The sequence below is a fragment of the Pseudophryne corroboree genome, chromosome 10 (assembly GCF_028390025.1).
Source record: "Pseudophryne corroboree isolate aPseCor3 chromosome 10, aPseCor3.hap2, whole genome shotgun sequence".
Classification (NCBI taxonomy): Eukaryota; Metazoa; Chordata; class Amphibia; order Anura; family Myobatrachidae; genus Pseudophryne; species Pseudophryne corroboree.
Genome location: NC_086453.1, coordinates 288,480,675 through 288,507,918, shown reverse-complemented (window position 1 = coordinate 288,507,918; position 27,244 = coordinate 288,480,675).

Here is a 27,244-nt window from a genome sequence, read left to right as displayed (position 1 = left end):
TCATCTCCCACATGTAAATCCTCAGGAAAGAGTATATAAGTGAACCAGTTTTTCACTCATAAAAACACTTTATTAAAAAAAAAAAGAACAACTTCTTAAAAACTTTAAGGAGCATACCCGGATTGGAGATAGCCCAGGGATAGGATGATGACTTTGAAAAAAACGGGACCCCGTTTAATCAATCCCGGAATTCTCTCCTCACCAGATAGCGTCCTCTCCGTAGCACAGGGGGTACCTGTGCTACGGAGAGGATGCTATCTGGTGAGGAGAGAATTCCGGGATTGATTAAACGGGGCCCCGTTTTTTTCAAAGTGATTTGATGTAGGGGTATCAGACCCCGATATATATCACTATCAGTGAAGTGTTATTCCTCTATTCTTTGAATGTGCAATTCTGCCCAACAGTATTACACAAGGATTTTTGTGTCTTTCTGTTTTCTTTTATGCTTTACATCATCTTAAGAGACAAGTGGAATACCTCCAGAATCACATTAATCAGGGGAGTACATCTTTTTCTCTCATTTGTTATTTAATTTGTTTGGGCGCACAAATAACCCAGTGACATACAAAATGCGTCTTCAGTTTTTATTAATACAGCTGCCAACACACAGACAGACTGTCTTGTTTTATAATGGGGGCATCATTTATGTAGCCATAAAATAACAAATGTTGCCCCCATCATGGAAACATGTTTAAGGGCCAACTGACAATTAATTAATATTGCAACTTTAATTTATAAATTATATTGCTCTGTTACTAATTCCCCCCCAGTAATTTTTCACCTCTTTTTAGCACGCTCTTGGAGCTGAATTTATAACAGGTCCCAGCGACAAGCAGTCACAGAGCTACCCAAAGGGCCCTTAGGACACTGAGTGCCTCCTACGTCTTGGCGGTATTGCCACCTAGTTGTGATGTCATCACGTGTTCAGGAGGTGGGGCCCGCAAAGAGCACAGTGTCGCTATACTAAAATCCTCTACAGTGGGTTGGGCTTTAGTGAATCTGTAGGATGCGATCCCGCTGGTAAAAACACCATCCCGCTGCAAAAGCAAATGTGCCACTTAGCAAATATATCAGAAAGAGTTACAGAGTAGCAGTTACAGTATTGTGACACCATTGCAGGCACTAAAGACACCAGTGTGCCAGGTGAATATCTTGTGAGTACAACTTTTTTAACTCATAGGTTGTGCAGGGTGGTCTTCTGGTTGCCGAATGTTGGGATCCCGGCGCACAGTATAACGGCGCCAGAATCCCGACACCTGGCATATCGACACATATTCTCACTCGTGGGGGTCCACAACCCCCCTGGAGGGAGAATAAATAGCGTGGCGCGCATAGCGCGCCACCGTGCCCACAGCGTGGCGAGCGTAGCGAGCCCGCAAGGGGCTCATTTGCGCTCGCCACGCTGTCGGTATGCCGGCGGTCGAGCTCCCGGCACCGGTATGCTGGTCGCCGGGAGCCCGGCCGCCGGCATACCATACTACACCCGTTGTGCACACTGTGTTTAGATACACTCTAGGCAGAGCCTTCCACTTTGGCAAAAGGCAGCAATTTTCCCAGTCATCTGGTTCAGATAGGACTTTAGAAGGTTGATGAGGCTGGACCCACATTCTCTCTCACTATAATCTGCCACCACTCTAGGCAAAGCCTTCCACATTGGCAAAAGGCAGCAATTTTCCCAGTCATCTGGCTTAAATAGGAGCTTAGAAGGTAGATGAGGCTGGAGCTACATACTCTTTCACTATAATCCGCCACCACTCTAGGCAGAGCCCTCCACCAGAGCCGTAACTAGGTGTGTGCTGATGGTGCCTTGCCCACAGCGCAAATGCACTGAGGGCTCACCATCGAGCATCACACCCGCACGGCCGCAGATTCACTGTTTTAGGCAGCGCCGCCTGTGTACCGCTGAAGCAGCAGCCACCCGCCCGACAGTGTCCTGCTGTAGCCGCCGCCCACCTGCCTGTGTCCAGCTTAAGCCGCCACTGCTGCTGAGGTCCTGACAGCGCTGCGGCTGAGTTCTCTGCCTGTGAAGTGGACAGGAGGAGTCAGGAGCCGGCAACAGTGCTGGAAGAACGTACACATCACGTAAGTGCCTACACAGACACTACACTACACTACACTACACTACAATACACTATACTACACTACACTATACTATATTACACTACACTTCACTGCATTATATTACACTACACTTCTCTACAGTATACTACACTACACTACAGTATATTACACTACACTTCACTACAGTACACTACACTACACTACACTACGCCACAGTACACTTCACTACACTACACTCTAAGGGTAGGGGGGGTGTAATGGGGAATCTGCCTGCCGTACTGTGTTAAAGGGGGACTCTGCCTGCCATAATGTGTAAAAGGGGACCTATCCTGCCATAACGTGAAAAAGGTGGACTCTGCCTGCCGTAACGTGTAAAAGGTGGACTCTGTCTGCTGTAATGTGTCAAAGGGGACGCTGTCTGCCGTAACGTGTAAAAGGTGGACACTGTCTGCCGTAATGTGTAAAAAGGGGACGCTGTCTGCCGTAATGTGTAAAAAAGGAGACTACTGTGCACCATTATATGAATTGGTATTATTTTGTGGCCACCCCCTTTCCCGTGAAGCCACCCCCCTATATTTTTTGCGCGTGCCTACGGCGCGCACTGCCGCCGGTTTACGCTAAGAGGGGTGGGGGGGGGCCGATGCCGTTTCCTTCACACAGCGCTAAAATGTCTAGTTATGGCACTGCCCTCCACATTGGCAAAAGGCAGCAATTTTCCCAGTCATCTGGCTCAGATAGGACTTTAAAAGGTTGATGAGGTTGGAGCCACATTGTCTCTCACTATAATCCACCACCACTATTCACACAATGGAGGTCTGAGCTTGAGTACTTTGTATATGGCTACTCCCTTCTAAGGGACCCTTTTTCTAGGCTTAATAAAAAGAGATGTGCACAAACCATGTGTTTTGGTTTTGGTTTTGGTGCCGGATATGTATCTCCCTCATGTTTTGGATCTGTATTTGGTTTTCACAAAACCGCTCTTGTGTGTTTTGGTTTTGGGTTTGGATCTGTATTTTTTTTTTTAAATCATAAAAACAGCTAAAATAGCAGAATTTGGGCCTGTTTTTCTTCCTACAGTAATATTAACCTCAATAACATTAGTTTCCAATCAATTAGATCACTTCACAGCTCACAATGGGGGTAATTCCAAGTTGATCGCAGCAGGATTTTGTTAGCAATTGGGCAATACCATGTGCACTGCAGGGGAGGCAGATATAACATGTGCAGAGAGAGATAGATTTGGGTGGGGTGTGTTCAATCTGCAATCTAATTTGCAGTGTAAAAATAAAGCAGCCAGTATTTACCCTGCACAGAAATAAAATAACCCACCCAAATCTAACTCTTTCTGCACATGTTATATCTGCCTCCCCTGCAGTGCACATGGTTTTGCCCAATTGCTATCAAAAATCCTGCTGCTATCAACTTGGAATTACCCCCAATATTGTTTTCATCCATTTTAAGCCAAAGACTGCAGCGAGCTGGCTGGTTACTAACCGAAAGATCAGCAGCGCAAACATGCGACAGTTTATAGCACATCTATGAAACAATGCCACACATCAGCGGCAGAAAATAAAACTGGTGCAAGATGGAATTGTCCTTGGGACCCTCCCTCCCCCCCTATGATGGATATTAAAAAGGACATGCACAGTGTAACAAACAAAGCACTTCAGTGAAAGGGACTGACACTTTTGTGGCTAAAGTGCTTGCTCTGTTTGAGCCCCCACAAAACAATTTTTTGGAAGAACTACTTTACCTCCGATCACTAATGAGGTTGATTATGAGGGTGTTAATTACATAATAATCTTGTAAAAAAAATGTCATTAACTCGCCGCAAATGACGTAACATGGAGAAGGTGCCTAAATGGCTAAGGTCCCTACCTTTACTAACTCTGGCCTTACAAATGGCGCAGATGCCTTCACAAACATTGTCAGGATTTGGGTAAAAATATTCCCACACCCAAGAGGTGTCTTTTTTGGTCTTATGCCCAGGCATCACAATGGCTTTCTTTTTTATCATGGTCAAGAAGTGCAGCAACTGGTGGCTGACTTACACAAACAACATCATCAATATCCTCATCTTCAGAGTCAGATATTAGTAGTACACACATATACCCCTCATCCTGTTCCACTTCCACACAAGCATCCTCAATTTCTATTTTATCCTCATCACCATCTTTACTTGTACTGCTCCCCACATGTGGAGATGGTACAGAAATGGTGGTAAAATATACTTCTCTATGAGAACAGTGTGAGAAATGTCAGACTCACACATAGCTAACAAGGACACTCCTACACGTTCCTCAGGAATGTGAGACAGTTCTGAATGCGCAGTCTTAGTGGTTTTAATTTTTTTGACACCTGTTCTAGACTTTAAGTGAAAAGTTCTTGCATCATCATAAGATGTAGAAGAAGTTGCCTCACTGACAGTTGCAGAACCACAATTTATAAATAAAGGCCAACCTGAGCCTTTACTTGCCACTCCATGTGGTGAATGGCATATTGCCAATGTCATGTTTCTCTGCAGCTAATTTTCCTTTTGAGTTTTTTTATTTACCACTATAAAGTTAAATTGCTTCTGTGATTATACATGCCCTGATTTAAACCTTCTAAGCCAATGGGCATCGGCCTTAGTGGCGTAAGCACATACCACAATTTGTACAAAAAATTTACCACCTACAGTGTCACAATAAGTGTATGAGTCAGACATAATAATCTAACAGTGCAGTTTACTTTCACCTACAGTATCACACAATACGTGTATGAGTCAGAAATAATATAACAGTGCGGTTTACTGTCACCTACAGTGTCACACAATATGTGTATGAGTCATAAAAAAATAATCTAACACTGCAGTTCACTTTCACCTACAGTGTCACATAATACATGTATGAGTCAGAAAGAATCTAACACTACCCTGCACCCCTGCGGATGGACCACCTACAGTGTCACACAATACTTGTATGATACACTGTGGTCTGACAGCCGTGTCACAGTAAAATATGTATATAATACTGTGTATAGATACATAGATAGATTTATTTATTTATTTTCCATTTGTGGCTTTAATTTAGTTTTTTTACACTGGAGTTGCACCTCTGGTTTGACAGATCACCCCTGGATGGCCAACACAGCACCCCTGAGTTTGGCCCACCTACATTGTCACATAATATGTGTATGATTCACTGCAGTGTCACCAAAAAATAATAGTATAGTACATTCGAATATAGCACCAAAAAAAAATTTTTTTTTTTTTAAAACTAGATATTTAGCTTTTATTTTATTTAATCTGGGGAAGAGCACCCGTAGATTGACAGAGCACCCCTGGAGGACACAGCACCTCTTTATGGATGGAGAGGGTACCCCTGGAGAACACAGCACCTCTTTATGGACCGAGAGAGTACTAGGAACACCCCTGGATGGACAACCCAGCACCTATGGATGCAGGGCCGATGCTAGGGTGTTCGGCGCGCTCCTGCAAACTATAAATTTGCACCCTCCCATACTTTACAAAGGGACAGCACACATAATACCCCCTGTAGTAGTGAAGTGACACTTGCACACGTGTGACACCCACACATGTAACACCCTCTGTACCAGTGACACTTACACACGTAATACCCCCTGTAGCAGGGACGCTTACACACATAACGCCCCCTGTACCAGTGCCACTTACACACGCAATGCCCCCTGTTGCAGTGCCGCTTACACACATAACGCCCCTTGTAGCAGTGACGCTTGCACACATAACGCCCCCTTTGTGATGTTAGTGTATTAGAATGCTTAATATTTGTAGACACTCCTTTACTAACATGTGTAAGCCTGAATCTTCAGTGATGGTCCCTAGGACCAGGGGGATGCTGGGAAGTGGGTGGTCCAGTGTGCAGTGTGCCTGGAGTTGGTGATGAAATAAAAAGCACAGCAGTGAACTCACATGTCTCTGTGTCCTGATGACTGGATTTACAAACATATGAACAAAACATGATGTCAGAAGAATTTTAACTTGGACTGCTAGTGCTCTCAGAGTGTGAAAGAATCCTACAGCAGTCTGTAAGGTTGTGTCTGCAAAGCCTGCCGTGTGCTCCTCTCTTCAAACAGTGAGTAACCATGGATAAACTAGCTCCTCCAACTGGCATGCTGATGTCTGGTAACTTGTCTGAAAACTGGAAAAGATTTAAGCAAAGGTTTAATATACATCTTGCTGCATGTGGAGCTGATATAGAGGCTGACTAAACGAAGGCATCCATTTTCCTCCATGTGATAGGAGAGTATGTGCTGGACATTTATAATAGTTTTCAGTTTGCTGAGGGGCAGAATATGGTGCTATCTTCTATAATGCAAAAGTTTGAAGATTACTTTGTGCCAAGGAAAAATGTGACATATGAAAGATACAAGTTTTTCACATGTGATCAGAAGTCTGTAGATGGATTTGATCAGTATGTTACAGAGCTGCAATCACTCAGTAAAACCTGTGAGTTTGGTGATTTAAAGGATTCACTGATTAGAGATCATATTGTCTGTGGAATACCTGATAATGGACTCAGAGAGAGACTACTGAGTGAGCAAGACCTAACACTAGACAAGGCAGTGACTATGTGTAGATCTGCAGAAATAACTAGATTTCAAGCCAAAACATTACACAAGGAAGTTGATGCTGCTGTCCATGTAGTGCAGGAAACAGAGCCATGCAACCCTCTATTATCAAGAATGAAGCAGTCTAAGCCACAGTCTAATAAGGAAATGTGTAGTAGATGTGGAAATGCTCACAATCCTAAAATGTGCCCGGCTTATGGTAAAACCTGCATGAAATGTGATAGACTTAATCACTTTGCCAAATGCTGTAAAATAAAAATTAAAACAACCAATGTGCATGCTGTTAAACAAACATAGGAATTCTTTGGGGATTGCATTGAACTTTGCAGTGCAGATAAGAAAGAATGGATTGTCCCTTTAACTGTGAACGAGATTGTCATTCCCTTTAAGCTTGAAACTGGCGCGCAGGTGAATTTAATATCGTTTCAAGACTATAAGACTTTTAGAGTAAAACCTAAAATTCATCCAGCCAAAGTGAAAGTTACAGGGTACACTGGGGAGGAAATTCCTGTGAAAGGTACACGCTTAGTGACACTGAAATATAAGGGACAACAGTTTAAAACATCTCTACTGATTGTGGATAAAAATGTGCAACCGATTCTAGGATTAAGTTCCTGTGAGAAACTAAGATTGCTAAAGAAAGTTTTTATGGTGACATCACAAGTAGAAGATGACTGCAAATCAATGTTTACAGAATACAGAGACTTGTTTGAAGGTCTAGGTTGTTTGCCTGGAGAGCATACAATAAATATAGACACACAAGTTTCTTCAGTGATATACCCCTGTAGAAAAGTGCCGTTTGCACTGAGAGAAAAACTGAAACAAGAGTTAAATCGCATGGAAGCCATGGGTGTGATACAGAAAGTTGATGAGCCTACTGAATGGGTAAGCTCCTTAGTAATTGTTGAAAATAAAAATGGACAACTCAGAATATGTCTAGACCCCAGAGATTTAAACAAAGCTATTAAACGAGAACATTTCAAACTACCAACCAGAGATGAAATCATGTCGCAATTTGCGGGAGCAAAATGGTTCAGTAAATTGGACGCATCTTCAGGATTCTGGCAAATGAAGCTAGATGAGGCCAGCTCAAAGCTTTGTACATTTAATACACCAGAAGGTCGATACAGATTTCTTCGACTACCAAATGGAATATTGTCTGCTCCAGAAGTATATCACAAAAAGATACACATGATTTTTGAACATATTCCAGGTGTTGAAACAATGATGGATGACATTATTGTCTGGGGATCTACAAAGGAAGAACATGATTCTAGATTGAGACAAGTAATGGAACTTGTCAAGAAAGTGAATCTAAAGCTAAACAAGGACAAATGTGATTTTGGCATGAATACACTTACCTTTATGGGCGACGTGGTCTCGGATCAAGGTGTAAAACCAGACCCAAGGAAAATATCAGCCATAGTGAACATGGAACGTCCTAACAACAAAGACGACGTCAGAAGATTCCTAGGAATGATTACTTACTTAGGAAAGTTTATTTCTCAACTCTCTGAACGAACAGCCTCTCTTAGATGGTTGTTGGACAAAGATAACGAGTGGATGTGGTCACATGAACAAGAAGAAAGTTGGCAAAACTTGAAACAGATCATTACAGAGCAACCAGTGCTAAAATTCTTTGATCCTGCGAAAAAAATAAGAATTTCAGCAGATGCTTCGCAATTTGGCCTAGGCTCAGTGCTGTTACAAGAACATGAGGATACATGGCTAATCTATGCATCAAGAGCACTGACAAGTGCTGAAACAAGGTATGCTCAGATAGAAAAAGAACTTACATATGCATGTGAGCGATTTCATCAGTTTGTGTATGGTCAAACATTTACAGTGGAAACTGACCACAAGCCATTGGTAGCTGTCATGACTAAATGATCATTACATGACTGTCCCATGAGAATTCAACGAATGCTTATCAGACTACAGAAATATGATGTACACTTGCTGTACAGTCCCGGCAAATACACGTACATTGCTGATACACTTTCTCGTGCTGTGGACAAAAGTGAAGGTTCCAAAAGTCTGATGGATGAAGAGATAAAAGCCTATGTTAATTTGATCGTAGCTTCTCTACCAGTGTCTCTTGCAAGACAAGAACAGATTAGGAAAGAAACTGAGACAGATGACACAATGAAAGTGTTGAAAGATATCATTCTGAAAGGTTGGCCAGTAGAAAAACATGCATGTCCGCTGTCTATCCATGATTATTAGATGTACCGCAGTGACCTTACAGTTATACCTGCACGACTAAGAAAAACTATGCTGTGCAAGATACATGAAGGCCACTTAGGAGAAGAAAAATGTAAGCGGAGAGCGCGTGAAGTTATGTATTGGCCAAGAATGAACCAAGACATAGCACAGACTACAGCTACATGTGAATTATGTCTTACATATTGTTATGCACACCAGTGCCTGCAGGAAAGTACTGGTGTCAGAACTGTTATGCACTCCAGTGTCTGCAGGAATGTACTGGTGTTTGAACTGTTATGCAAAACAGATGGACTCACAGACAAACTGGGGGACAGAGAAGCCCAGAGGCTAAGGAACTGGGTATCTCCCTTGTATGAGAACTGCTCAGATGGAAAAGCAAGATGTGTTTTAATACGTAGAGAACCCGAAATGCTGTTGCTAAGGGCAACAGCAAAACCCTAAAGGGTTACCAACGGGTGTGGCAGTAAACTCCTTGGTCAGAGATGGAATGATAGACACAAGGAGAATCTCCACATTCCTAATTCTCACTTGCAGTGCACAGGTTTTAGCTTACTGCCACTAAACTGACCCCTGACACCTAGCACAGTGAGACAGGATTAGACAGGCAAGTCTTAGAATACAGCCGCAAACTTGCTAAGTTCACAGAGTAGTAACAGAACCCCAGCAAGCTAAACGACTGACTCCAGTCTTACTGCTAGGTCTGGATTGGCAGAGTGTAATACCAAATCCCCAGGCCTATTTGCAGTAAGCAACAAACAAATACAAAGCTACACAGTACTGGCTAACTTTCATGAACTGACTAACCAACAAAGATTCAGCAGCATCTGCTTACCCTGAAAAGAGGCCTTATAAAGCAGGTGCTGTCCACGCCCCACTCAGACCTCACAGACTGTGAGCACAAAAACCAGCACCGGATCCCCTGCCGTGCACAGAGCCTATAACCACTGCACAGCAAAAGACCCGAACCGGAGTATCAGCTGCGCTCAGGTTACTCCACTAGCACTTGTCTCCCGTTTGCCATGACGACGTGGCAGCACAGGGCAGGAGACCCTAACAGTACCCCCCCTCTGACGAGGGGTCAAAGAACCCCTACCACCTGGTTTATCGGGGAACTGCGAGAAGAATGAGCGTATCAGTCTGGGGGCATGAAGATCACAACTGCGCACCCACGACCGCTCCTCCGGGCCATACCCCTTCCAGTGCACCAAGAATGACAGCCGACCCCGAACCACCTTGGAGTCAAGAATCCTTTCAACAACAAACTCCCTCTGGCCACGTATCAGAAGAGGGGAAGGTCTTCCACTGGAAGAAGGATTACTAATCGCCCGTTTTAAAAGGGAACAATGAAATGTTTTATTGATACCCAAAGAACGGGGCAGATCTAACTGAAATGCCACCGGATTGATAACCCTGGTGATCTTATAAGGGCCGATGAACCGGGGCCCTAACTTATGAGATGGCTGTCTCAACTTCAAATTCTTGGTAGACAACCAGACGAAGTCTCCTAATTTGAAGCTGCAGGGTCTTTTCCGCTTATCAAAAACCCTTTTGGTCACTAATGACACAGACACAAGGGCTTTCTTCACTTTCCGCCAAATACCTCTAAGGACCGAAACCACAGAGGAACCACCAGGCGTGGAGTCCAGGGGGTCAAAAGAATTGGCCTTAGGATGATGCCCATACACACAAAGGAAGGGAGAGATCCCTGTAGCAGAGTGAGCCGCGTTGTTATAGGCAAACTCCGCCATGGACAGATGAGCAACCCAGTCAGTCTGACACTTGGAGACATAACACCTGAGGAACTGCTCCAAGGACTGGTTCACCCTTTCAGTCTGCCCATTAGACTGCGGATGGTAGCCTGACGACAAGCTGACAGAAATCTGGAGATCGGAACAAAATGCCCTCCAGAATTTGGCCACAAACTGGGATCCGCGGTCAGAGACCACATCAAGTGGCAACCCGTGGAGACGCACAACATGCAGCATAAATAATTCAGACAGGCGTCTGGCTGATGGCAGCCCAACCAGTGGAACGAAGTGCGCCATCTTCGAAAACCTGTCAACGACAACCCAGATGGCTGTCATCCCCGAGGATTTGGGCAAGTCCACCACAAAATCCATTGAAATGTGGGTCCATGGCTTAGATGGGATAGAGAGTGGATGTAATGGGCCAACAGGAACCCCTCTAGGAGTCTTATTTCGGGCACAGATGTCACATGCCCGAACCCACTGATCCACATCCTTAGCCACCGAGGGCCACCACACCGCCCTAGATAGCAACTCCCGAGTTCTGGCAATACCCGGGTGACCTGCCGACTTCTTGGCATGGAATTCCAGGAACACTCGCTGTCTTAACCTAGGAGGCACAAACAAAAGACCTACCGGAAGGTCTGGAGGAGCCTGCTCCTGTGCTCTAAGGACTAATGATAAGAGGTCCTGGGTAATGCCCACTTTAATACATGATGGGGAAACAATGGGCAACGGCTCCTCGGTGGTCTCCTGGATTGGAGCAAAACTCCGCGAGAGCGCATCAGCCTTGATGTTTTTTGACCCAGGGCGATATGTTATGCACACCAGTGCCTGCAGGAAAGTACTGGTGTCAGAACTGTTATGCACTCCAGTGTCTGCAGGAATGTACTGGTGTTTGAACTGTTATGCAAAACAGATGGACTCACAGACAAACTGGGGGACAGAGAAGCCCAGAGGCTAAGGAACTGGGTATCTCCCTTGTATGAGAACTGCTCAGATGGAAAAGCAAGATGTTGTGTTTTAATACGTAGAGAACCCGAAATGCTGTTGCTAAGGGCAACAGCAAAACCCTAAAGGGTTACCAACGGGTGTGGCAGTAAACTCCTTGGTCAGAGATGGAATGATAGACACAAGGAGAATCTCCACAATCCTAATTCTCACTTGCAGTGCACAGGTTTTAGCTTACTGCCACTAAACTGACCCCTGACACCTAGCACAGTGAGACAGGATTAGACAGGCAAGTCTTAGAATACAGCCGCAAACTTGCTAAGTTCACAGAGTAGTAACAGAACCCCAGCAAGCTAAACGACTGACTCCAGTCTTACTGCTAGGTCTGGATTGGCAGAGTGTAATACCAAATCCCCAGGCCTATTTGCAGTAAGCAACAAACAAATACAAAGCTACACAGTACTGGCTAACTTTCATGAACTGACTAACCAACAAAGATTCAGCAGCATCTGCTTACCCTGAAAAGAGGCCTTATAAAGCAGGTGCTGTCCACGCCCCACTCAGACCTCACAGACTGTGAGCACAAAAACCAGCACCGGATCCCCTGCCGTGCACAGAGCCTATAACCACTGCACAGCAAAAGACCCGAACCGGAGTATCAGCTGCGCTCAGGTTACTCCACTAGCACTTGTCTCCCGTTTGCCATGACGACGTGGCAGCACAGGGCAGGAGACCCTAACACATATAGACCGAAACAACAAGTCGAGCCACTGAGTCCTCACGCAGTGCCAGAGAGACCGTACCAGAAAGTTGGCGCAGATTTGTTTGATTGTAATGGGAAAACGTACATTGTCGTGACTGATTATTACTCTAACTACCCTGAGGTGAAGACACTACATACAACTACTAGTATAGCCGTAATCAATTGCATGAAGTCAATCTTTGCAAGGCATGGTGTTCCTATGGAAGTGTTCATTGACAATGACCCTCAGTTTTCCAGTGCTGAATTTAGACAATTTGCTGATGAGTGGGAATTTGTCCATACTACGTCAAGTCCCCACTATCCACGCTCAAATTGGTTGGTGGAAAGTTCAGTAAAAACTGTAAAGAGTCTCATGAAAAAATCTCAAGAAGGTAAAGAAGATTTCTACAAAAGTCTTTTAATCTACCCAGTACACCTTTACAGAATGGACTTTCTCCTGCACAAATGCTGATGGGAAGGAGGATTAGAGCAAATCTCCCGATACATGATGAACTGCTTAATACACATAACTCAGCGTTGGTCAGACTGAGTAAGGAACGTCAACAGGTGAAACAGAAACTGTTCCATGACAGGCGAGCAAAAAGCTTATCTGATCTAAAATCGGGTGACCAAGTCCGTCTCAGAGATCACGAGAAAGGTATTTGGGTGCAGAAAGGTATTGTGCAAGCACAAGTAGCACCAAGATCTTATACTATACGTACAGAGCGTGGAACGGAAGTAAGAAGAAATCGGGTGGATTTAAGATCTCAACCTAACCATAATGAAGACAACATAACTGAAGAATACCCTTCATCTGACATGTATGATGATCCTGATAATGGTGAACAAACCACGATTCTAGAAAGGTCCAACATGGTCGATGAAACACAGACTGTGTATTAAAGACCCAAAAGGGAAATACGCGGACCTGAGAGACTCATTTGAAACGTGTTAGATGATGTTCTTAATATGACGTTGTTAATTGTTGCATTGAAGCGTACAGGGCTTATCTTTAAAGAAAAGAGGATGTGATGTTAGTGTATTAGAATGCTTAATATTTGTAGACACTCCCTTACTAACATGTGTAAGCCTGAATCTTCAGTGATGGTCCCTAGGACCAGGGGGATACTGGGAAGTGGGTGGTCCAGTGTGCAGTGTGCCTGGAGTTGGTGATGTAATAAAAAGCACAGCAGTGAACTCACATGTCTCTGTGTCCTGATGACTGGATTTACAAACATATGAACAAAACACCCTTTACCAGAGATGCTTACACATGTAACGCCCCCTGTAGCAGTGACGCTTACACATGTAACGCCCCCTGTAGCAGTGACGCTTACACGCGTAACGCCCCCTGCAGCAGTGACGCAAACATGTAACGCCCCCTGTACCAGTTCCGCTTACACACGTAATGCCCCCTGTACCAGTGCCACTTAGACACGTAACGCCCCCTGTACCAGTGCCGCTTACACACAGAAAGCCTCCTGTACCAGTGCCGCTTAGACACGTAATGCCCCCTGTACCAGTGCCGCTTACACACGTAACACCCCCTGTACCAGTGCCGCTTACACACGTAACGCCCCCTGTACCAGTGACGCTTACACACATAACGCCCCCGGTACCAGTGACGCTTATACATGTAACACCCCCTGTGCCAGTGCTGCTTACACACGTAATGCCACCTGTACCAGTGATGCAAAAACATGTAAAGCCCCCTGTACCAGTGATGCTTACACACTTAATGCCCCCTGTACCAGTGACATTTAGACACATAACGCTTCCTGTACCAGTGCCGCTTAGACATGTAACGCCCCAGTACCAGTGCTGCTTACACACGTAACGCCCCCTGTACTAGTGATGCTTACACACGTAACGCCCCTGTACCAGTGCCGCTTAGACATGTAACGCCCCTGTACCAATGCCGCTTACATACGTAACGCCCCCTGCAGAGCCGGCCATAGGCATAGGCAAACTAGGCAATTGCCTAGGGCATTTGATATGCCTAGGAGCATCAGCAGCTTCAATTGCCTAGGGCATTTGATATGCCTAGGGGCATCAGCAGCTTCTACTGATTAAAATGATATGCGGCATGCCTATATTCTGTGTGTAGCATTTCTTATGCAGATACAGCCACAGTCTCACACAATATATAGGCATGCTGCATATCATTTTAACCAGCAGAATCTGCTTGTGTATCCTAGCCACATAGCAATGCAAATAAGATGCATTTTCATAAAAAAGGTGCCCGGTGCTAGCATTGAGGCAAGATTTATGAGGACACATCTGTATCCAAGCAGAGGCAGAGGTCACAGTGTTAGTGGCAGTGTGAGTGCTGTGTGTGAGTGGGTTGGTTGTGCAGTAGTGTTTGGAATATGTGTAAGGAGCATTGGCCCTCATTCCGAGTTGATCGGTCGCAAGGCGAATTTAGCAGAGTTACACACGCTAAGCCTACGCCTACTGGGAGTGTATCTTAGCTTCTTAAAATTGCGACCGATGTATTCGCAATATTGCGATTACAAACTACTTAGCAGTTTCTGAGTAACTTCAACCTTACTCTGCCTGTGCGATCAGTTCAGTGCTTGTCGTTCCTGGTTTGACGTCACAAACACACCCAGCGTTCGCCCAGCCACTCCTCCGTTTCTCCAGCCACTCCTGCGTTTTTTCCGGAAACGGTAGCGTTTTCAACCACACGCCCATAAAACGCCGTGTTTCCGCCCAGTAACACCCATTTCCTGTCAATCACATTACGATCGCCGGAGCGATGAAAAAGCCGTGAGTAAAAATACTATCTTCATTGTTAAATTACTTGGCGCAGTCGCAGTGCGAATATTGCGCATGCGTACTAAGCGGATTTTCATTGCGATGCGATGAAAAATACCGACCGATCAACTCGGAATGAGGGCCATTATGTGTGTCATGTAAAAATGCATTAATAATGTGCAACATATGTGTAAGGGGCACTATGTGTGTCATTATGTGTATAAGGGCATTAATAATGTGCAGCATATGTGTAACAGAATACTACTGTATGTGTGTCATTATGTGTAGAGGGGCACTAATAATGTGCAGTAAATATGTTGGGGGCACTATGTGTGTCATTATGTGTATAAGGGCATTAATAATGTGCAGCATATATGTAAGGGACATTATGGGTAAAAGGGCATTAATAAAGGTTGTCATAATGTGTAAGGCGCATTATGTTTATAAGGACATTAATGTGTAAGGGGCATTACTGTGTGGAATTATGTGTATAAATGCATTACTAATGTGTGGCATTATGTATATAAGGTGCTCTACTATGTGGCGTTGAATATAGAAAGGGCACTACTCTGTCGTCTAATATGAATAAAGAGCAATAGGGTGTGGTGTAATGTGAATAAGGAGCAATTCAGTGTGATGTAATGTGAATAAGGGGCTCTACTGTGAGGAGTAATGTTTATAAGGTAAAGTAATACTACTGTGGGATGTAATATGAATTATGGACACTATCGCATGATCAAATGTGAATAAAGTTGCAGTACTGTGTGGCATAATTGGAATTGGGGTTACTATTGTGTGGCCATGCCCCTTGCTAGCAAAAACACACCCCTTTTTGGGCTGTGCGCCAAATGTGCGAACTGTTCCTATTTAAAATATAGGGGGTACAAACACCAAAATAAGGACTGCTATGGGTGAGGGGTAATGGTGCTGGGAAAGAGGTGCAAGGTCAGAGGTGGAACCAGCGGTGGTGCTAGGGGGCACCAGCCAAAATCTTGCCTAGGGCATCAAATTGGTTAGGGCCGGCTCTGGCCCCCTGTACCAGTGCCGCTTACACACGTTACGCCCCCTGTACCAGTGACACTTACACACAATATGCCACAGTCACACATACACACACAGTTACACACACCACATACACACATATATATACATACACACACACACATACATACTGTACATACATTACACACATACACAGTCACACATACAGTGCATCCGTAAAGTATTCACAGCTCTTCACTTTTTCCACATTTTGTTATGTTACAGTCTTATTTCAAAATGGAATTAATTAATTTTTTTCTCTCAAAATTCTACACATAATACCCCATAATGACAACGTGAAAAAAGTTTTTTTGAGATTTTTGCAAATTTATTAAAAATGAAGAACTAAGAAATCACATGTACGTAAGTATTCACAGTCTTTCCTCAATACTTTGTGATGCACCTTTGGCTGCAATTACAGCCTCAAGTCTTTTTGTATATGATGCCACAAGCTTGGCACACCTATCTTTGGGCAGTTTCGTCCATTCCTCTTTGCAGCATCTCTCAAGCTCCATCAGGTTGGATGGGAAGCGTCGGTGCACAGCCATTTTCAGATCTCTCCAGAGATGTTCAATCGGATTCAAGTCTGGGCTCTGGCTGGACCACTCAAGGACATTCACAGAGTTATCCTGAAGCCACTCCTTTGATATCTTAGCTGTGTGCTTAGGGTCGTTGTCTTGCTGAAAGTTGAACCGTCGCCCCAGTCTGAAGTCGAGAGCGCTTTGGAGCAGGTTTTCATCCAGGATTTCTCTGTACATTGCTGCATTCATCTTTGCCTCTATCCTGACTAGTCTCCCAGTTCCTGACACTGAAAAACATCCCCACAGCATGATGCTGCCACCACCATGCTTCACTATATGGATGGTATTGGCCTGGTGATGAGCGGTGACTGGTTTCCTCCAAACATGATGCCTGGCATTCACGCCAAAGAGTTCAATCTTTTTCTCATCAGACCAGAAAATTTTGTTTCCCATGGTCTGAGAGTCCTTCAGGTGCATTTTGGCAAACTCCATGCAGACTGCCATGTGCTTTTTACTAAGGAGTGGCTTCCGTCTGGTCACTCTACCATACAGGCCTGATTGGTGGATTGCTGCAGAGATGGTTGTACTTCTGGAAGGTTCTCCTCTCTCCACAGAAGAATGCTGTAGCTCTGACACAGTGACCATCGGGTTCTTGGTCACCTCCCTGACTAGGGCCCTTCTCTCCTGATCGCTCAGTTTAGACAGCCGGCCAGCTCTAGGAAGAGTCCTGGTGGTTCCGAACTTCTTCCGTTTATGGATGATGGAGGCCACTGTGCTCATTGGGCCCTTCAAAGCAGCAGATATTTCTCTGTACCCTTCCCCAGATTTGTGCCTTGAGACAATCCTGTCTCAGAGGTCTACAGACAATTCCATTGACTTCATGCTTGGTTTGTGCTCAGACATGCACTGTCAAGTGTGAGACCTTATATAGGCAGGTGTGTGCCTTTCCAAATCTTGTCCAATCAACTGAATTTACCAAAGGTGGACTCCAATTAATTTGTAGGAACATCTCAAGGATGATCAGTGAAAACAGGATGCACCTGAGCTCAATTTTGAGCTTCATGGAATGGCTGTGAATAATTATCTACATGTGATTTCTTAGTATTTTATTTTTAATAAATTTGCCAAAATCTAAAAAAAACTTTTTTCACTTTGTCATTATTGGGTATTATGGGGTATTGGGCCTAATTCTGAGTTGATCGCAGCAGCAAATTTGTTAGCAGTTGGGCAAAACCATGGGGGTCATTCCGAGTTGTTCGCTCGTTGCCGATTTTCGCTATGCTGCGATTTGTTGCTAAATGCGCATGCCCATGGTACGCAGGGCGCATGCACTAAGTTATTTTACACAAAACTTAGTAGATTTGCTGGTGTTCCTGCGGCGCTTTTCAGTCGCACTGCTGATCGGTGAATGATTGACAGGAAAGGGGTGTTTCTGGGTGGTCAGGGAAAAACGCGTGAGTGTCTGGAGAAACGGGGGAGTGTCTGGCCGAACGCAGGGCGTGTTTGTGATGTCAAACCAGGAACTAAACGGACCGAACTGATCACAATCTAGGAGTAGGTCCGGAGCTACTCAGACACTGCAAGAAAATATTTAGTAGCAATTCTGCTAATCTTTCGTTCGCTATTCTGCTATACTAAGATACACTCCCAGGGGGCTGCGGCCTAGCGTGTGCAATGCTACTAAAAGCAGCTAGCGAGCGAACAACTCGGATGAGGGCCCATGTGCCTGTAGGGGGGACAGATATAACATGTGCAGAGAGAGTTAGATTTGGGTGGGGTGTGTTCAAACTGAAATCTAAATTGCAGTGTAAAAATAAAGCAGCCAGTATTTACCCTGCACAGAAACTAAATAACCAACCCAAATCTAACTCTCACTGCAAATGTTATATCTGCCCCCCCCCCCCTGCAGTGCACATGGTTTTGCCCAATTGCTAACAAACTTGCTGCTGCGATCAACTCAGAATTACCCCCATTGTGTGTAGAATTTTGAGGGGAAAATAGTTTATTCGATTTTAGAATAAGGCTGTAACATAACAAAATGTGGAAAAAGTGAAGTGCGGTGAATACTTTCTGGATGCCGTGTATATACATTATACACAGATACTGTATACACATACACACACTCACTCTCTTTCCAGACACCTAATGAAGTCTGGCTGGCCGGAGCTGTAGCAGCTCATCCTCCTGCTGCAGCCTGGTCCTGTCTAGCACCACCCCTTATTCCCATCTAGCTCCGCCCCCTTTGGATCCCGCCTGGCCACTGAACTTTCACACAGGGGAGGGGAGGAGGAGAGGAGGCTTTATGCTGCCGGCGCCGAGGGCGAGAGGAGGCTTTGTGCTGCCGGCGCCGCTGCATGTCATAGAGAATGACAGCAGCCGGCAGCAGCAGCAGGGACAGCAGCAGCAACTCAGCACAGGGATGCAGAGCAGGTAGAATGCCTCTCCAGTCTGGCGCCTCCCTGCACTGCACCCCTTTGCTGAGCGGCTAGCGCCGGGCCTGCATGGATGGACACCGCATGGACATGTCCATTCAATACAAGGTCAACAGCCGAAGTGAAGATGGCACGATTACCGGGGACCTTTATAGAATCCAGAACCCGCGAGAATCCAACAGCAGGAGGATAACGTTTTGCCTCATTTTGGCATCCGAGTCAGGCAGGAAACCCCAAACCGGACTCGGATCCTGGTTTGCTTCGTGAAATTTGGGTGGGTCCGGTTCCCAGAGAACGGACCCACTGATCTCTATTAATAAGTAAGTAAGCCAGTGGTTCCCAGACGCGGTCCTCAAGGCACCTCAACGGTCCAGGATTTTAAGGATATCCATGCCTCGGCACAGGTGACTTACAGCAGTCAGTTTGATTATACCATCTGTGCACAAGCAGGGATATCCCTAAAACTTGGACTGTTGGTGTGCCTTGTGGACCGCGTTTGGGAACCACTGAAGTGAGCTATACAGTAAACTGGGCTAATTGAACTATAGAATAAGAGCTCTCTACAAATAAGCTGCTAATTTCTGAGCAATGAGTCTATGCAGTCATTTCAAATCCATCAAACATTGTATTTTTGTAATGTTATAATTTGCAGGATATGGATATATTTCAGATTTTAGAGCACAAAAATATATATATTTTGTTTTTCACAAAACCAAATATGTAATGTACAGTATTTAGATGTTGAATACTTGACTTACTACAGTACAGTGCAATGTGTTCTCATAATAGGAACTGCATGTGTTTAAATGCAAATCCCATTAAACAAACGTCAAACAAAAAAAACAAAATTAAACTAAGGGAAATATTTATTGAGCATCGACGTAGAATTTGTGCACGCTCTACAAGGAGTGAGCCTTTTTGTTGTAGCTTTCTAATGGCAAAATAAAGCACCAAATTCGGGCCTTGTGTACTGGGCGCTGGGTGCGGAGGGAGAGAGTGGCGCCAGCAGGGGGACCAAGAAGAGGTCAGGCGGTGTGTATTGCCAATAAGTTTTGCAAACGTCGCCCACATTTGTTGCCCTGTGAGAAAATATTCAAATGCTGCAGGAGTCATCTTGTTTAAAAAAAAAAAAACACCCACTGTCGGCTTCTCTGATCTGCAGGCTGCATCCAAAGATGCCGCAGGTGATCAACATCGTAAACATCAGTTACAGTATCAGCGTCTGCGTAATCCCCAGTTTACTCGGAATGTCCACCGCATATAAGCTGCTGCAGACACTGGCTTTGGTATGCCCAGAAACGGGCCCAACACCCCCTCCCCCCTTCCCATTTTTTGCCAAGCTCCCATGGGATGCAGCCAATATATCAGCTGTCGCGATCCTGGAGTTCAGGAGACCGACACCGGAATCCCAACAGCTGGTGAAATATTGATGCCTGGAATGCGAACACACGCTCGGTATCCCCACTCGGACTGGTATTCAGGAGTTAAAGTGTGGACTGGTGTGGAATAGTATTAATGTTAAGTGCAGGGGCGGATCTAGACTTTTTTTTTTTTACGGGGGGGGAGCAGTTGAAGAATAAATCCTGACGACCCTCCCCCCTCTACTCATTTCTCCTCCCACTTCCTGTCCCAGCTCCTCCCATTTTCAGCTCATGACCTCACATCTTTTCACCTCTTTATCTCTTGCATTTTATCAATATTGCGCACAGGATGCATTGATTACGCAATTAGTGATAAATAAACCCTATGAGCATGACAGCAGCATCAGCAGTCCCCAGATGTTTTGTATCACAAAAATCTTTTTTGGGGTTTTTTTTTTTTTTTTTTGGGGGGGGGGGGGGGGATTTGAGAGGGATTTTATCTACCTTGGCTTTAACACATATACAGCATATTTATTTAATTCACTAATTAATAGCTGCAGTTATATCTTTATTTTGTCCCCATCCCTAAGCGCTACAGTCCTAGTAACAGATAAAAACCGCATTGTCTCATCAATGATTGATGAGCACTCAGCCGGTGGTGCCCAATCAGCGCAGTGCTGTTAGGTGAGGGGACAGGGCTGCGAGAGACACTTTCCCTTTGCAAGGCACGCTTGAGGTTGCCGGGACAAAGAAAAGTCAAGAGAGCCTGAGAGCTGACCAATAGGAGGCTGCAGCTCTGGTAAGTTGGTGCACCCGGAAGAAGTGGCTGCCGGTGGCAGTGACGCTACTCCAGTCAGATAGCGGCTTAGTGCAGTGCGTGATAGACTGCTATAGAGCAGGGACAGTGAAATTGTGTTGCTGCTGGTAGCCGAGGTCGAGGCACACTGGGTGGTCCCACCCGGCACCGACTCAGCTGCCCTGACTGAACGTGGCCAGCGCGGCCAGCACCTGGCCGGCACCCACCGCTCCCCAGACTTCAGCCACCAGCAGGAGTAGCAAGTGGGTGGGCTGGGGCTGGGGCTATGTGTTTTGGGGGGGAATTGCCCTTATCCTCCCTAAATCCGCCAATGGTTAAGTGGTGACTGTCAGCATCCGGAGTCTTACCTCCGGTTCTGGTCCCTGTGGTTGGCTGGTGTGGCTGCGACAGATAGGAGCTGCGGCAGCGAGGTCCTCCAGTGCGGCTGCCGGGCATCTGGAGGCTGGGATCCGGGTCCTGGGGAGCAGAGCATGGCAGCCGGAGGTGTCTGTTTCCCGGTGTCCTGTTGTTGGAGTGCGGCGTCTCTGAGGCTGAGGCCAGAGGTAGTGGCTGTGTGCTGGTACCACATGTGTCCTCTGTGCAGGGAGCAGCCATGTTGGAGACCAAGCCTAGCCAATAGGTATCTCAGTTCGCGTCCAGCCAATCCGGTGCAGTTTTCCCTTATAAAAAGGGGTGGATGCTTAGCTATGGTGCCAGTGCTTCAAGTTACTTGCTGCTGTAAGATGCTTAAGCTCCGTGCCCCTGGAATCCTGGTTCTGCTGTGGCCGCCCGGTGGTCAGTTATGTTATTGCAGTCCTTTGCTTTAAGTCCACCACCTCTTGCAGTTTAACCACTGGGTCCACTCAGGGGCGTATCTACCCATTGGCCAGGATGGCACTCGCCAGAGGCGCCAGCCAAGGAGGGGGCGCTGTCCGGCAGTGCCACCCTCAGCCAATGGGTGGAATCACTTAGTAGTGGCATCACCTGGGCTGGAGGATCTCACAGTAGGCAGGAACAGGTGCCGGTGTTCGGCGCAGCAATGCACTAGTGAAGAACGTGAAAGTAAACTACAGTTCCCAGCAGCCCTTGTTGTCGGGAGCTCCTGGCAGCAAGGGTTGCTGGGAGCTGTAGTTTACTTTCACTTTCTTCAGGAAGTGTGGTGCGGTGCCGAAGTGTGGTGTTCCTGCCTACTGTGCAGTCCTCCAGCCCAGGCGATGCCCATAGTACCTCATAGACACTAGAGATCAATTATGACCTCTAGTGTCTATGGCCGCTCCCACAATGCCGTGCGGCAGCAGTAGCAGATCTTGCCATGACTGTGGCGCGCTCGGGGCAACGGCGCCTCAGGCAAAAGTCCTGCTTGCCCGTGGCAAGATCCGCTACTGTGTGTGACATAATTTGTATAAGCGGTACTACTGTGTAACGTAATTTGAATTGGGAGTACTATTGTGTGGTCATGCCCGTTTCCCACAAGATCATGCCCCATTTTTGCACATGGTGGTGGGGGGGGGGATGAAGTCATCTCTTCATTCAGTATTCTTCAGCATCGTTTACAAATCACAAATCGTCTCTCCATTCAGTGTTCTTCAGCATTGTTTACAAATCACAAGTCATCTCTGCATTCAGTGAACTTCAGCATCGTTTACAAATCATAAATCACTTCTTCATTCAGTATTCTTCATCATTGCTTACTAGTCACGAACATTTCGTCCTTCAGAATTCACTCAGACTTGTCTCCTAGCCGTTGTGTATGATTGAAGTCTCATTAAAACAACTAATCTTTCCTCAGTGTTTCGTTCTCAGTCATTGATCAATCGTCAGATCCCCAACTCAAGCCGAGCGTGACAGTGACTGGTGTGGCAGGCAATGTCATTGGAGCAGCTCGCCCTCTACTACCTCCTACTAGGGCTGCCATCAGATATTGCGGGCCCGGGACTAACAAAATAGACAGCCCCCCCCCCCCCCAAAAAAAAATAATAATAAATAATTATATATATATATATATATATATATATATAAATAAAGTATATATATATATATATATATATATATATACAGTACATACATATATATAAAAAATAAATACAGGTTGAGTATCCCATATCCAAATATTCCGAAATATGGAATATTCCGAAATACGGACTTTTTTGAGTGAGACTGAGATAGTGTAACCTTTGTTTTTTGATTGCTCAATGTACACAAACTTTGTTTAATACACAAAGTTATTAAAAATATTGTATTAAATGACCTTCAGGCTGTGTGTATAAGGTGTATATGAAACATAAATGAATTGTGTGAATGTATACACACTTTGTTTAATGTACAAAGTTATAAAAAATATTGGCTAAAATGACCTTCAGGCTGTGTGTATAAGGTGTATATGAAACATAAATGCATTCTGTGCTTAGATTTAGGTCCCATCACAATGATATCTCATTATGGTATCTAATTATTCCAAAATACGGAAAAATCCGATAACCAAAATACCTCTGGTCCCAAGCATTTTGGATAAGGGATACTCAACCTGTATATATTAAAAAATGAAATAAATGACTGTGCATATTAAGTTCTCAACAGCAATGCCCCTTACACCAATTTTGCCCCCACAGTTATGCCCCTGTCACCATATTATGCCTCCACATTAATGCTGCCAGTACCTGCTCACTGTCAGGGGTTCTGCTCATTGTCAGGGGATTTCCCCACCCGGCTGCTGCTGCGGGTCCAGTCTCTGTTCGCGCTTGCATGATTCTATTGAAAACGTCCCTACCCAAGATGGGCACCGCCTCAGGGGAGACGGTTAATAAAGATACTAGAGGAGACTCCTCTAATATCTTTAATAATTGTCTCCACTGAGGCGGTGGCCATTTTGGGTGGGACATTTTCAATAGAAGGTGGCAGAGTGTAGGCAAACGGGGAAGGCCGGATGGTGGTGGGCAGGAGGTAGCATGAGCAGCCCAGGCCATTCCTTCTCTGTTAGAGAGGCCGTGCCCATGACAGCTGTGCCCCCAGTACCACCCTGAGGGCGTCCCTGGCCCCCTTCCACCACTGTGCCTACATTTTTTTTTATGTGTTATCTATTAATGTAACATGGGGATGATGGAGGCTATTAAACTGAGCTATTTTAGGTGGTAAAGAAAAGAAAAAATAAGGCTAAGGTATTCGGGGTAAGTGACAGTGACAATAATAGTGATTTTTAATATAGTGCATAAAATACACATAAAACTTAAACCTTAAATGTTTGTCTGATGCCAGGGCTATAAAATAAAAATAAAGCAAATAAACAGACATGAATAATAGTAAAGTAACATGATCTATTTCTAACATACCAAAAATAATGTATAGGTACAGTACTGTATGTTACAAACCTGCAGCGGCCGCGGCGGCCGCGCTTGTCCCTACGGGTGGTCTGGTCTGCCCGGCGCCTCGTTCCCCCTGGCGGTCTCCGGATTCAGTGGCGGGTCGGCGCTGCTCCCCGGCGGCTTCCCGGAAGCAGGGACGCCGCCATCGCAAGTGAGGGCAAGCAGGCGGAGCAGGTCTGACGTCACCTGCCTGCTCCGTCAATCAGGCTGGGGCGGGGAGTTTAAAAGCGGATACCAGGCAGAGATCCGGTGCCTGAGTATCTTCGTTTCTCCTTCGGAAGCTGTGATTCCAGAGCTCCCTCGTCCTGTGCCTCCAAGCATCCTGTGCCTCCAAGCTCGTCCTGTGCCTCCAAGCATCCTGTACCTCCAAGCATCCCGTGCCTCCAAGCACCTCCGTGCCTCCAAGCACCTCCGTGCCTCCAAGCACCTCCGTGCCTCCAAGCACCCCGTGCCTCCAAGCACCTCGTGCCTCCAAGCACCTCCGTGCCTCCAAGCACCTCCGTGCCTCCAAGCACCTCCGTGCCTCCAAGTACCTCCGTGCCTCCAAGTACCCTCGTGCCTTCAAGCACCTCCGTGCCTCCAAGCACCTCGTGCCTCCAAGCACCTCCGTGCCTCCAAGCACTTCCGTGCCTCCAAGCACCTCCGTGCCTCCAAGCACCTCGTGCCTCCAAGCATCTCCGTACCTCCAGGGGCCTCCTAGCACGCCCTGTACTTCCAGCACCTCAGAACCCCAATACCGCGGAGCCTCCGACATCACGGTACCTCTAATATCTCAGTACCCCAGCCTTCAGTATTTCTACGAGTCTTGTCTTACAGGAGACCGTCAAGAACTCCTCTGTGCCTCCCGCCTGCCGACGTAGTCCTGCATGAGGAAGACCTACATCCGGCCATCCCTACTGCGACCCAGTGGCGGTTCCTCTTCCCGGTCATCGGAAGAAGCCCCGAGTCCACAACACTCCCAAACCAGGTCAGTGATAGTATACTCAGGCCTAATGGACTCGGGGATTCGGAACACGGACTCGAGTGCCATCCAGAACCTGGCTTCCCGAGTACAAAGTCAGGAGGCGGCGCAAGGCCAGGTGATGCAGTACCTCCAGCAGTTGTCCGGACGTCTGGATCAGATCCAGGCGTCTCTGGCCTCAGTAATTCCGGCTCCTGCTCCAGTGGTCGCACCAGTTGTCGTTGCCAGTAATGTTCAACCATCGGCTGGTATCACTCCACGTCTTCAGTTGCCTACTCCGTCCCGCTATAATGGGAATCCCAAAAATTGCCGCGGTTTCTTGAACCAATGCGAGGTACATTTCGAGCTACTTGCACACAACTTTCCTACAGACCGGTCCAAGGTAGCATATATCATTTCTTTATTGGAAGGTTCTGCTCTGGATTGGGTGTCTCCACTATGGGAACGGTCCGATCCCATGGTTTCCAACTATACCAACTTCATCTCGTCCTTTCGAAGGATTTTCGACGAACCCGGCAGAATGACCACGGCTTCTTCCGATTTGCTCCATGTTCGGCAAGGCGCCCGTTCCGTGGGCCAGTATGTGGTTCATTTCCAGACCATTGCTTCCGAACTACGCTGGAATAATGACGCCCTGAGAGCTGCCTTCTGGAACGGTCTTTCCGACCGGCTGAAAGATGAGCTGGTTACTAGAGATCTGCCGGATCCATTAGAAGATTTGATTTCTCTGTGCGTCAAGGTGGATCTTCGGATGCAAGAGCGTGGAAGAGAACGTAGCCATTCAGATCGTCCCAGGCTCCGGAATCCTACTCCTAGGCCGGTGGCCTCACCTAGCTCAGATGAGCCCATGCAAATTAACCGCTCCCGACTGTCTCCAGAAGAACGACAGCGTCGTCGTGAGGGTAAACTCTGCCTTTACTGTGGAGCCGCAGATCATTTTCTTAAATCTTGTAAAGTCCGTCCGGGAAACGGGCAGTCCTAGCTTGTTCCGGAGGAGTCAAGCTGGGAGTTGCGACAAAAGCTTCTCCAACTTCGGACTGTTTGCTTCCAGTAACTCTAGTCTCCAACTCAGTCTCCAAGTCTTGTGAAGCCCTATTGGACTCCGGAGCTGCGGGGAACTTCGTTTCTTCCATCTGTGCCCAAAGTTTGGGTTTGAAGTTACGGCCTATCGAGCGGCCAATCTCACTGACGGCTATCAATGGGACTAGAATTGCCAAAGGTCTTATAAGGTGGCGCACGGGGCCAGTTAAGCTGCAGGTCGGGGCTCTACATCAGGAAGATTTGGAACTCTTGGTAATCCCAGAAATGTCCCATGATCTGGTTCTTGGAATACCTTGGCTAAAAAGTCATAATCCCCACATCGACTGGAAGTCGTCACAAATTCTGTCCTGGAGTTCCTTTTGTCACACTAATTGTCTTACTCCTGTCTGTCCGCTCCGTGTCACTTCCAAGACGGATGAAGAGCACATTCCGGAGGCATATCAAGGGTACAAGGACGTGTTTTCGGAACAAGCTGCGGACCTATTACCACCTCACAGGCCTTGGGACTGCTCTATTGACCTTGTCCCAGGGAAGACGCCACCCCGTGGTCGCACATATCCTCTGTCTCTTCCTGAGACCCAAGCCATGTCGGAGTATATTAAGTCCAATCTGCTCAAAGGATTCATTCGCCCCTCTTCCTCCCCTGCTGGTGCAGGCTTC